Below are 12864 nucleotides of genomic sequence, written 5' to 3'. Positions count from 1 at the left end.
TGCCTGCCATGGGTGTATCATTGGGAGTGATGAAATCTGTTATTCCTGAACAAGGAGAATAAGAGTTTTTGATAAGAGTTAATGAACGCATTTATGAAGCATCTAATTTATAGGTGGAATTGAGTTCATTGTTTTGAAGGTTTTAGAAATGTGAACTGGCCCTAGTTCCCCTAGTTTAACTTCCATTAAAGTTGATAAGGCAAATTAAGGCAACCAATAACTTAATGTAGCACATAATTAATTTAATTAATGCATTTATAAAATATTCACCATACGCCAAGCACTGTCCAAGGTTCTGGAGACACAGTGATGAATAAATAACACAAGACAGGGGCGCCTGGATGTTTCAGTCGATTAAGCATCTGACTTTGGCTCTGGTCATGACCTTACAGTTTGTGAGTTCAAGCCCCACATAGGGCTCTTTGCTCTCAGTGCAGAACCCGCTTTGGATCCTCTGTCTCAGCTTCTCTTTCTGCCCCTCCCTGCTCACTTTCTCTTTCTCAAAAATAAATAAACACTAAAAAAAGTACACAAGACAGGTCAAATTCCTACTTTAGTATGGGTGACAAAAATGACAAGCAAGCGCAACAAACAAATCAGACAATTCTGGGTGGTAATAAGTACCCAGGAGAAAAATAAAGCTGGTTAAATGGGAAGAGAGAGAAAGATCTTAAGGCAGTCTTCTCTGAAGAGATGGCAGTTGTGCAGAGAACAACATGGTATAAGGCAGCTAAACAATCTTAATGTGCGTGACTATCTGGGGAGAGTGTTCCAGGTTGAGGCAACAGCAAGTGTAAAAGTCAGCAGGTAGAAATAAGCTTGGTGTGTTTAAGGTCCAGTAAGGAGGCCAATGCAGCTGGAGCAGGGGGAGTGAAAGAGGCATAGCGGAAGGTGAGGTTGGAGAAAGTGTTGAGGAGCGGATCGTGCAGGGCCTCTTAGATCATGGTAAGGAGTTGAGATTTGCTTTAAGCCCAATGGGAAGCCATTGGAGAGTCTTGGGTAGGGAATGACATAGTCTGATTCATGTTGAACAGTTACACTGGCTGCTGTTTGAAGAGTAGGCTTTTGGGAGCAAGAGACAACCAAGGAGCCTGCTCAGAAGGTTATTGCAGTACAATCCAGGAGATCCTGGTGGCTATAGTGAGACAGTCATGACAGAACTAGTGGAAAAGTGGTTGGATTTGGGATACATATTTCTTATTTTTGTATTTAAAAATGTTTAGTTATTTATTTTGAGAGAGAGTGAGAGACAGAGAGAGAGACACAGACAGACGGAGAGAATCCCAAGCAGTCTCCATGCTCAGGGCAGAGCCAATGTGGGGCTTGATCCCATGACCCTGGGATCATGACCTGAGTTGCAATCAAGAGTCATACGCTCAACTGACTGAGTCACTCAGGCGTTGCTGGGATATATGTAGAGTTGGAGCTTGCTGATGAGACTTGCTGATCGATTGGATGCGGGGTGGGAGAGAAATGGACATATCTCATAGGTTTTTGACTTGAGCCCAGGGCCAGCTTCATGGGCATAAAAACTATAGTGGCATGGGGCCCAAATCTCAGAAGGGCCCAGTGCTTGGTTTAATGCTCTGCTGTTGATAATTCTTGAAATTCTTAATAATTAAAAAAATTTTTTTTTTCAACGTTTTTTAATTTATTTTTTTGGGACAGAGAGAGACAGAGCATGAACGGGGGAGGGGCAGAGAGAGAGGGAGACACAGAATCGGAAACAGGCTCCAGGCTCTGAGCTGTCAGCACAGAGCTTGACGCGGGGCTCGAACTCACGGACCGCGAGATCGTGACCTGGCTGAAGTCGGACGCTTAACCGACTGTGCCACCCAGGCGCCCCCTTAATAATTTTTTAAACAGGGGGTCTCGAACTTCATTTTGCACTGGGTCCTGCACATTATACATCTGGTCTTGCTTGAGCCAGTGGGCAAATGGTGGCTCCATTTATGGAGATGGAGGAGGCTGGAACAGGAACATTTTGGGGAGATGATATGGAGTTCTTTTTGGGTTGTATTCAGATTGTGGGGCTGGTTAGACTCCCCAGTAGAACTGCTGGGTAAATTGTCTAAAAGAGTTTTCAAAAGAGGAAGGCTCTCTACCCAGACTGTGGTCATGGAGGACATTCTGAAGGAAGTGAGATTTGAACTGGCCTTTTGGTAAGAGAACATGCCAAGTCTTGTCCCCTCCCTTTGCATGGGAAATGAGTTGTTGGTGGGCACAGTCCTGGTTATGTCCTTTACTGTAGCCCTTGTCTGAATTTTTATTTCATAGCTTGGGGTGGGTGGTACAAGTTGATTTACTGGGTAGGCATAATTTTTCACCTTCTGATTGCTTTGTTTTTATCTGCCTTTTCCCCTCATACAGTTGTTTTGCTGATGCCCAGGGTCACCACCAGCTCCAAAGGTGGTCTCTGTAGCTGAGATTTGAGAAGACTCAAGCAGCCTTGGCTTTAGAAACTTGGATCTACTATGGTGATAAATCCTAGGCTTTGGATGACTCTGTTAAAGGCAAATAGCTACGACAGCCTTTTGCAGAGGAGGGTCCCTGCAGGTAGTGGGGTTTGTCGTTAATGTCTCAGTCTCTAGATACAGAAGGCTTAGACTCCAACCCTTCCTATTCTGAGACTCTGGGAACCTCATCTAACCTGCATGGACCTTGGTATATTTGTAAAAGGAGGATGGTAACATTTCCTACTTTACAGTGTTCTTTTGCAACATGTAAATGAGGCAATGCCTATAGACCTTTTCACTCAAGCTCTGGGACAGGGAAAGGATTTAAAAATGCTAAGTGTTCCTACTTCCCCTTGAAAAGAGGTCTTCCTTCTGCCCTGGGGAAGCAGAGCTGGTCCTAGACTGCTTCGTGAAAAAAGACTTGAGCAGTCACCTACCTGCCTCCCAAAGCTCATTTCATGTCTTTTGGCCTCCTTGATGTACATTCAGACCCTAAATAGGATTGGTAAAGCAACCTCCAGCATCGGGACTTTTAGTTGATTTTTCTTATTATGGACATGTGGCTGTTTCTCTAACACCTACTACTCCCCTATCATACAGGAGAGCCTTGCAATTTGTGTGTGTGTGTGTGTGTGTGTGTGTGTGTGTGTGTGTGTGTATGTGTGTGTAGGGGGGGACCCAAACCCCGTATCTAGGGAAGAGTTCTGATTAGACCAAGAAATCTGGGTAATTCCCTTTTCCTGTCCTGTACCCCAGTGATTGGTTCAAGGGTGGGCATGGTAATCAATGGCATTCCATAACCACATTTATTGATAAGGAGTGGACACACAACTTAGAATGGCCCAATCAGAACGAGGCTCAGGACTTTGTTCTTCCTCTGCCAGGCATAAGTAAGGGAGCATGTGGTTCTAGTTGCTTTTATATCCATCTGGTGCCCAAGAAGTGGAGTAGAGAGAGAAAAGAGAGTGTGGTGATATTGTTGCTTAATCAGATCAGGCCTGCAGTCCTACCACCATACTTTTCAGTTAAAGAGTCATTAAATTCTCTTTAATATTTTAATTTTTTCTGAGATTTAAAAAATTACTTTCATGCAAATGCATCCTACTGATACAAATACACTCTTGGTACCACTTCCTCAAATAAATAGTGAAATAAGGTTTACATGGTTCCTATATTTGTATCTAATAATATTTGGAGGTTTATTCAACTCAGGACTTCTTGGAATGGCAAAAGCATTATTTGATAATTATGGCACTCATATCCTGGAGTGATAACCTATACATTTTACTAAATAGTTCACATAGGGGTACTTATTTTTGTAATGTATATTCTATGCAGTGGATTTCTGTTACAAATATATGCTTGTTTCTCTTTAGGAAAATGGTAATAATTCTTGAACATATGTAACTGAGAGATCAGTATTTCTTCAGACCTGGTCTGGCATGTCCTGCTGATGCCTTCTACAGTACAACCTTCTTTCCCATGCTTGTCTATGCTGGAGTGTGGTGGAAATGTTTATGTCAGAATCCCATTGCTGTTTTTGGAGAAGTAAAGATACCTGTATCAGTCACTTATTCTAGGGTTCACCTTAAGAACTGAGTCTTTATCTTCAGTGTTTCTGTGGACTTTTGTTTTCCCCTGGCCCCCTCTGCAGATACCTGCTGCTGTTTACCCATCACTAGGCTTGGGATTTCTGTGTCCATGGCCTGCAGCTTCCCTCTTCACTAACCCAAGTGCCCATGTCCTTTGGACAGCTCTGTGTTCTACAACACCTGTGTCATTGTAAGGTTCATTCCTTTTGGCTTCCAAAATCACCTGGTTGGAGATCAAGCTAAAAAAAAAAAAATTCTTCCCATGCAATAAAAGTGTGGTGTGCCCAACTAAATTACCTTCATTGGATGTTTCTTATCTTGTTCTTCCTTAAATACCTCCACCCCCTTACCAATTAAAAACTTACCAGTTCAGTGTCCTATGATATTTTTGTCTCATTTAGGTTTACAGATTTCATACCTAAAAGGCCATTTTCCCTTGTAGAGACTTTATCTCCATCATGAGGACATCTTGACAGCAGGTCATGTTGGGAAAACTTGCTTGGAGTCTCCAGCTTCAACATGGATTTTATCTGCATTACAAATTATAGCCTTTGAGATTTTGCACAGTTTTTGTTGGCAAAATATAACTTTATTGAAAAAAGGAAGCAAAAATCTCTAACTTTATTTAAAAAACATTTGCAGTACATAAGCTTCTAAGGAAATAGGAGTATTATACAAAATCTCCAGATTTTATCACTGGTGATACGGATGGAGACATGTTAATATCAGTAACCCCAAGTTTGTATTTTTGCCTCAGTCTGTATACATGGAACATCCAGGTGCCACTTTGTAAAATTCCTCTTCCTCCAAGTATTTGGGCTTTACAAATGCCCATTTGCCTTCTTGCTCGTTGCAGTCACCATCATGAGGATGTCCCTGTCCGTGCCCAAGGAGGTTGCCTCTTGCTGCTCCTCAAACTGCCTGTCCCTGAATGAGAGGCAGGGCTGTTCTCTGTACTGAGAGGGGACCAGTATCTCCTCAGTTTTCACTGTACTTTGTTGCCTAAGCCCCATAGCAGCTCCACTGGGGCCCAGAGTCTTTCCAAATCCAAGACAGGCCAAGGAGCTCCTCCAGAAAAAGGCACCAGGCCCTCCCCTCTATCCTCCTCATTTCTCTCCTCCCCACAGTACTCCTCAAAACAAGATAACACTAAACACCCTGTTCAGATTCATACTGAAGCCCACATTTATATTTATGTATGTAACATGTGCTGGGGTTGATTGAACACTCTCCAGTTTCACCAATAGCCAAACTATGAGCTTCAGATCAGAGTTAGTGGTTCCCAAACCATGGGCACAGCTCTCTGTCCCTGCCCCTTAGTGGGGGATTTCTGTTCATGTGAGGCAGCAGCATTATGAAGACGTAATTATTGAGTCTGTATTTGGCCCTGCCCGTGGGGCTTCTTGTGCACACAGGCGTCACTTAGTGGAGGGAATTTCCCTCCAGTGCATGGGAGAATGTCATGGAAGCCAATGGGTTAATACGTCACACACCGCCTTTGCCCCGCTTCAGTTCACATTTTAACAAGGGGCCTTCTGAACATAATGCCTAGACTTTCAGGAATGATATTAATGAGACTTTGGAGGACTGGCAGGGGTGATATTTTAGGATAGTTTGACCTTCCAGAAGCTCCCCAACCATATTGTGTGGAAGAAACCCGTTTGCTAATTATGCCCACATGAAACTACCAGGAAAACTTGCTTTCTCTGAGACATAGGAGCAGCGTGGTGCAGAGGACAGTCACCAAATGCTTACTTTGTGCATTTTGGGATCTGTGCTGAGACTTGGAAGCTCAAAAGCTCTTTGCCTTCCAGGAGCTGGCAGCATGGTGACAGAGAATGACAGGCACACAGGTAACTGACAAACTGCATCACCTCTGCAGAGCTCCTGGGTTCTGGAGGCAGATGGGTGTCCAAATCCTGCATCTGGTCCTTTCTCTCCATATGTCCTTGTGTAAGTCCAAGTCTCTGTTTTTAGGATACCCATCTATGAGATCAGGAGTAGAATATTGCCTGTCTTCTAGGACTATAATCAGAATTAGTGAGCACACGCCTGGCACGTCTTTAGCGCCCAGAAAGTGTCTGATTTAAATCATTATCATTATAGAAATTCTCATGGGAGAAAAATTGAGGGAGGAATTAATTTGTAGAGAACTACAGATAAGTGATGACATTTGAACCACGTCCCAAGGGTTGCATAGGATTTCATGTGATGGATGAGGAGAGGGTGGTGTACAGAGAGAGGTGATAGCCAGAGCAAAGGCCTTTTGTTTCTTTAACAAATGTCAGTCTTCACGTCATGCTTCATCTGGTGCTCCCTCCTGACCCTTGCATTTGTCATTTGCTTTTTTCCTGTGTGCATGTCTTGCCTCCTTCTTTCTGGGTTTTAAATGCGGCACAGTGGAGTGGAACATGTGATGGGGGGGAGGGGGATTAGATCAATTCCTGGCTTTGCTGTTTTCTAAGGCATGGCCCTGGCTTGTTGGAGGATAGAATGGTGACGAATGTGTGGTCTCTGGAGCTGAGCTGCTTTGGCCCAGTTGCAGCTCATTCATCAAGAGTGTGCATCTTTGGGGCGCCTGGGTGGCGCAGTCGGTTAAGCGTCCGACTTCAGCCAGGTCACGATCTCGCGGTCCGTGAGTTCGAGCCCCGCGTCGGGCTCTGGGCTGATGGCTCAGAGCCTGGAGCCTGCTTCCGATTCTGTGTCTCCCTCTCTCTCTGCCCCTCCCCCGTTCATGCTCTGTCTCTCTCTGTCCCAAAAATAAAATAAAAAACGTTGAAAAAAAATTTTTTTAAAAAAAAGAGTGTGCATCTTTTTGTTCCTTAGTTTTCCCATCTGCAGAGTGGGGATGAAAATAGCACCTCCCTCAGGAGCTGGTGTGAAGCTTAAATATCTGATTGTATATTTAGCACTTACAACAGGACCTGGCACATGGTTAGTGCCTCCTCACTGATACCTGGCTTTTGCACATGCTGCTCCTTCTGCCTGGAAAGCCCTTCCCCCAGACACCCGTTTGGCTTGCTCTCTCACCTTCTTTAGGTCTTTGCTGAAGCAACACTTTTGCAGTGAGATCTTACCTGGGTGTCCTGTTAAAAGTTGCATTTACGGGCACCGGGGTGACTTGGTCAGTGGAGCATCTGACTTCAGCTCAGGTCATGATCCCACGGTTTGTGGGTTTGAACCCCACGTTGGGCTTGCTGCTGTCCGTGTGAAGCCTGCTTGGGATCCTGTGTCCCCGTCTGTCTCTGCCCCTCCCCTGGTCACACACTCTCTCTCAAAAATAAAAATAAACAACAAAAAAGTAAAATAAATTGCAATTCCATCTGACTTCCGGTACCTTGTACCCCGTCTACCTGCTACCTGCTTCTTCATAGAATTTCTCACCCTCTTATATATTATATATTCTCCTTATTTGTCTGTTATCGTCTGTCTCTCCCAACTAGAGTGTAGGCTTCTTGGAGGCAGGGGTTTCTGTTTGTTTTGTTTGGTGCTGTATCTGTGCATGGAGTGTCTGATAGCAGGTGCTTAACAAATACTTGCTGAAAGAATGCATGAACCCATACTCCTTGAGTCATTCTCTCATCTTCTGTAAAACGGAATTATTAGTCTATGTGAGATAGAGTACAAAGAAGTCTCTTTATAAAAGATAAATACTAGACACACAGGAGATAATAATTATCACTGAAGGCAAGGATCATGTCATATGTCTTCCTATTGATACTATACACCTTGAAAATATTATTCATTCATTGCCCATCTACCCCTCCACCCATCCTCCCAGTCATGTATCTACCCAGCCATTCATCTGCCTATCCACCCATCTACCCACCACAACTCATCCATCCTGTCATCTACTTCATTTTATTCTATGTCTTCCCACATCCTTCCATCCATATACTCACCCACCCACTGTTATACCCATCCATCCATCTATCCATCCATCCATCCTCCCAGTCATCTATCTGCCCATGCATCCATCTCCCACCCACACATCCATTGTCTCATCTACCCCATTTTATCTTATTTTTTCCACATCCCTCTATCGACCCACTCTCCCACCCATCTTTACACTGGCCCATCCACTCACTAGTACATCCAGGCACCCATTCACTTGCCCATCATCCATCCATCCATCCATCCATCCATCCATCCATCCATCCATCCATTCATCCATCCATCCTCCCAGTTATCTACCACCCCATTCATCTAACCTTTCATCTATCTCATTTCATCTTGTCCTATCCCCCACCCATCCACCCATCAAAAGTTCATTGGATATATATTGATTACTAGCCATTGGATCTCACTGTGTGTCACACACTGTATTAAGGTGTTTTGCAAATAATATTTTATTTCAATGGCCACATGAAATAGGCACTATTACCACACCTATTTATAGTTGAGGAAACTGAGGCATTGAGAGATTGAGCAACTTGCCCAAGTTCACACATCCAGGCAGTGGTGGAGCTTGTGCTCAGACTCAGACCAGCTGCCTTCATTGCACTTGCCCTCAATCTTGGCCTGTCCCTGTACACACAGAGTTACAGCCTGACAGCAGAGACAAACATGAAACAAGTAGTCATGCAAACAGTAGGCACTCAATAAATGTATTTAATGGGTGTGTGCTCTCTGCATGTTGGTTAAGAACGAAGATTCCTTTTCTGAGGAGAGAACCAGTTTGTAAAAATTCCTGCACCGAGTGCTGGTTTGAAAACCTCATTGCCTCTTCTTAGCATTCATCTATTGACAGACGCTTAGGTTGTTTCCATATCTTGGCTATTGTGAAGAATGCTGCAGTGAACATGGGAGTGCAGATATGTCTCTGAGATCCTGATTTCAGGTTGTTTTTGATATATATCTAGAAGCAGCATTGCTGGATCATATCGTTGTTTTATTTGTAATTTTTTGAGCAACCTCCAGACTGTTTTCCAAGCAGCTCCATGATTTTACATTCATTCCAACAGTGCACAAAGGTTCCAGGTCTTTACATCCTCATCAACTGTTCTTATCTACAATGGAATATTCTTCAGTTTAAAAAAAAAAGGGATTCCTGGGGCACTTGGGTGGCTCAGTCTGTTGAACGGCTGACTTTGGCTCAGGTCATGACCTCACGGTTCACAAGTTTGAGCCTCCGTGTTGGGCTCTTTGCTGACAGCTCAGAGCCTGGAGCCTGCTGTGTGTGTCTCTATCTCTGCCCCTCCCCAGCTCATGCTCTCTCTCTCTCTCTCTCTGTCAAAAATAAATAAAAAAACATTAAAAAACTTTTTTTAAAAAAGAAGGGATTCCTGCCATATGTAACAACATGGGTGAACTTGGATGACATTATACTAAGTGAAATAACCCAATCACATAAGGACAAATGGCACATCATTCTACTTATAAGTGGAATCCGAAATGGTCAAACTGTTAGGAGCACATAGTGTGATGGTGGTTGCCAGGGGCTGGAGAAAGGAGATTTGCTGTTCCATGGGTATAAAGTTTCAGTTATGCAAGATGAGTACATTCTAAAGATCTGCTGTACCACACACATTGTGCCTATAGTTAACAATACTGAATTGTACACTTAAAAATTTAAGAGGGTTGTGGCATGTTATATATTCTTAACACAAAAAAAAGAAAGAAAAGAGAACCTCCCTGCCTCTGAATGGTTTAAAAACCACCGCTGTGGATCTCTGGGTCCGGTGGGACCCTGGAGCCAGGCTGGGCTGGGGCTACCTTGGCGCTCCCCACAGTGCCTGCAGAAGCTACAGGAAGCAGCCCTGCCATGTGGATCTTCTCCCTGGCTGGGAATCGCATTTTCACCATCCTCCAGTTCCCACTCGCCTGTGTTTGTTCCCACCACAAGGCATTTTTCACTCCTCTATAATTACCCAGGCTAATTAAATAAATTGATCTGCTGATGTACACTCCACAGTCATTTCTGTGGTGTAATTTGGCTTTAATAGAACTGCCGTTTGAGCAAGAGGAAATGAAAGCCCCGGGTAGAAGTGGGATCTTTTAACTTTCAAGAAAAATAATTTTTTTTCAGGGGGTTTTGGTTCCCTGCGTGTGCATAATGTATGCACTTGCTGTTAGAATTAACTGGGAAACAGTGGCTGTCTGGTCAGGAGAATAATTTGGGAGCCCTTTTGTCATGAGAAACCCAGACCGGCTCTGAGTGTTGACAGGAAGCTCATAAGTTTGGAGGCAAATGGGGCGCGAAGCATATTGTTGGCTGTCTGGTGACCAGAACATGGGTTCTTTCCTCCGTAGGGGATGTTCTCATAAATGCTGTCTGATCTCGATGATACATGGGGTGTGTCAGACTCACCCATTCCAGGGATAGGAGGTGAGGCATCCCCAGGACCCTGTGATGGTTAAGGGTGTTGTGTTTGGTTCTCATGTCACCTTTACTATTTGCTAGATGTGTGTGTGTCTTTCTGAAAGTTGCTCAGTCTACCAGAGCCTCAGTCCCACTTCTGCAAAGTGTGCCACCTTGAAGAATAAATGAGCTCAGCAGACTGCCCTACACATGGTGGGTGTAGGAACATTAGCTGCAATTTGTGGTTGTACCAAAAGCCATCGCTCACTCATCCAGCATTTACTAACCACCAGTCCTGAACCAGGTGCTTTGCTGGTGGGAGAAGGTGACCCAGACAAGCCTTGTTAAGATAAGAGTCTCTAAGGGGAGACTACTGCCCTGATTCTGCTCAAATGGGAGTCAGGATCTTGACTGCATCAATAACACATTAGTGATTTATTTCACCTTACTATGTCCATGCACTGCTCTAAGCACTTTACAGGTATTTGTTCAATAAATGATAATAGTTGTTATCTGTTGAGTCCTATGCCAGGGCTTTAACATGTATGGTGTCATTTTATCTTCCAAACAGCCTATAACTTATGTTCATTCACTGTGTTCTCTTTGAAGAAAAGGCAAGTGAGGCTCAGAGAGGTTAAGGGGTTAGGGTCACATGGCTAGTGAGAGGGAAAGGCAGGACTTGAACTTGGGACCGTCTGACACGAGAGTCTTAACCATCTTGTAAAATTGCCATTAGTGATGGAGCTCAGGGTGGGTCTCACAGCCCCCTGGACTTCGTGTGATGCCACACATTTAACTAAGGTTCTATAATGATGACAAAAGTTTTGTTGAAAATGGTTAAAGCTTTCCCCGCTATAGAGACTTGTGTGCAATTTCCTTTATGCCTGTGGACTTAGGAAATGATGAGAACCTCCAGCTAATGTGGCTGAGGGAGGAAGTCAGCTTACACATTTATCTCCCAGGTATGGGGACTCTGCTTGTGTGACCTTCATTATTTCTCTCAGTGGCATCATTGTTGTCTTTGAGAATTCAGCCATGAGTACACTGTCATTATGAGTGCTTGGGTTTCTCCTGCAATGGAAATGGTATTGACTGTTTTATTTCTTCCTCCTTAAAAAAAGCAGCTTTATTGAAGTACACTTTACATACTATAAAATTCACTCATTGCGAATGCACAATTCAATGCTTTTTAGTAAATTTACAGAGTTGTACAACCGTCGCCACAATCGTATTTTAGGGCTCTTCTGTCAAGATATACCAATGGCCAATGAGCACATGAAAAGATGCTAAACATCATTAGTCCATGGGGCGAATGCAAATCAAAACCACACTGAGATACTACTCGGATGGCTGTAATGGAGAAGATGAGACTGTATCAAGTACTGTGAGAATATGGAAAAATTGGAACCTCATACATTGCAGGTAGGAATATAAAATAGTATAGTTGCTGTGGAAAACAGTTTGATGTAAGAAAAACAGTTAGTCTAGCATGTATTTTACCATAAAACCCAGTGATTCCACTCCTAGGTGTCTTTCTCCCAACTTTTTATCTCAAAAAATTTTAGACCTACAGAAAAGTTACAAACACAGTTCAGTGAGTATCTATATGATCTTCATCAATTGTTAAATACTCTCCCTTATTGGATTTCTCTCTCTCTCTCTCTCTCTACATACATGCACATATATTTTTTATTAAACTAAGTTGAGAGTAAGTAGCAGATACTACCACACTTCACCATTGAACACTTGATCACAAAGATCAATGACATTTACCCCATGACCACAATTTAATGATCACACTCAAGAAATTTAATGATGATATAATACTCTTATTTAATATATACTCCATAGCTAAACTCCCCAATTGTCCTAATATTCTATCTGGCTGTTTTAAAAAATCTAGCATCTATTCAAAGGCAATATGTTACATTAAGTTTTCACATTTTTAAAGACTTCTTTACTCTAAGGAAATTCCCCAGCCTATGTGTGTGTGTGTGTGTGTATGTGTGTAAGTGGGTGTACGTAGGTGTGTGTCTTTGTGTGTCTGTATGTGTGTATGCATGTGTATGTGTGTGTGTGTGACTGTGTGTGTGTGTGAGAGAGAGAGAGAGAGACTGTATGTGTGTGTTTAATTTTTTTTTTAATGTTTATTTATTTTGAGAGAGAGAGAGACAGAGTGCGAGCAGGGGAGAGGCAGAGAGAGAGGGAGACACAGAATCGGAAGCAGGCTCCAGGCTCTGAGCTGTCAGCACAGAGCCCGATGCGGGGCTCGAACCCATGAACCACGAGATCATGACCTGAGTTGAAGTCAGACGCATAAACGACTGAGCCACCCAGGTGCCCCTGTGTGTGTATGTTTTATGCTATTCACGTTTTTAAAAAGTCTAGGTCAGATGTTTGGCAGAAAGTCCCACTTGCAAATGCAGGATGGATTCGTCTGATTGCTGCCTCCTGACTCGATTCAAGTGAGCCATTTTTGGCAGGAGTACCTCACAAGTGATGCTGTGTCCTTTTC

At 43.4% G+C, this 12864-nt stretch overlaps 1 protein-coding gene across 22 annotated transcripts in view; it reads left to right on the top strand.

Annotated features, from left to right (window-relative positions):
• Nucleotides 1-12864, top strand: part of RBFOX1 (RNA binding fox-1 homolog 1) — a 2070746-nt gene that overhangs the window by 69130 nt on the left and 1988752 nt on the right. The window lies entirely within an intron of this gene.

Source organism: Neofelis nebulosa, chromosome 18 (assembly GCF_028018385.1).
Source record: "Neofelis nebulosa isolate mNeoNeb1 chromosome 18, mNeoNeb1.pri, whole genome shotgun sequence".
Classification (NCBI taxonomy): Eukaryota; Metazoa; Chordata; class Mammalia; order Carnivora; family Felidae; genus Neofelis; species Neofelis nebulosa.
Note: the sequence above shows the minus strand (reverse complement) of the source record. Positions and strands in the feature narration are given on the sequence as shown.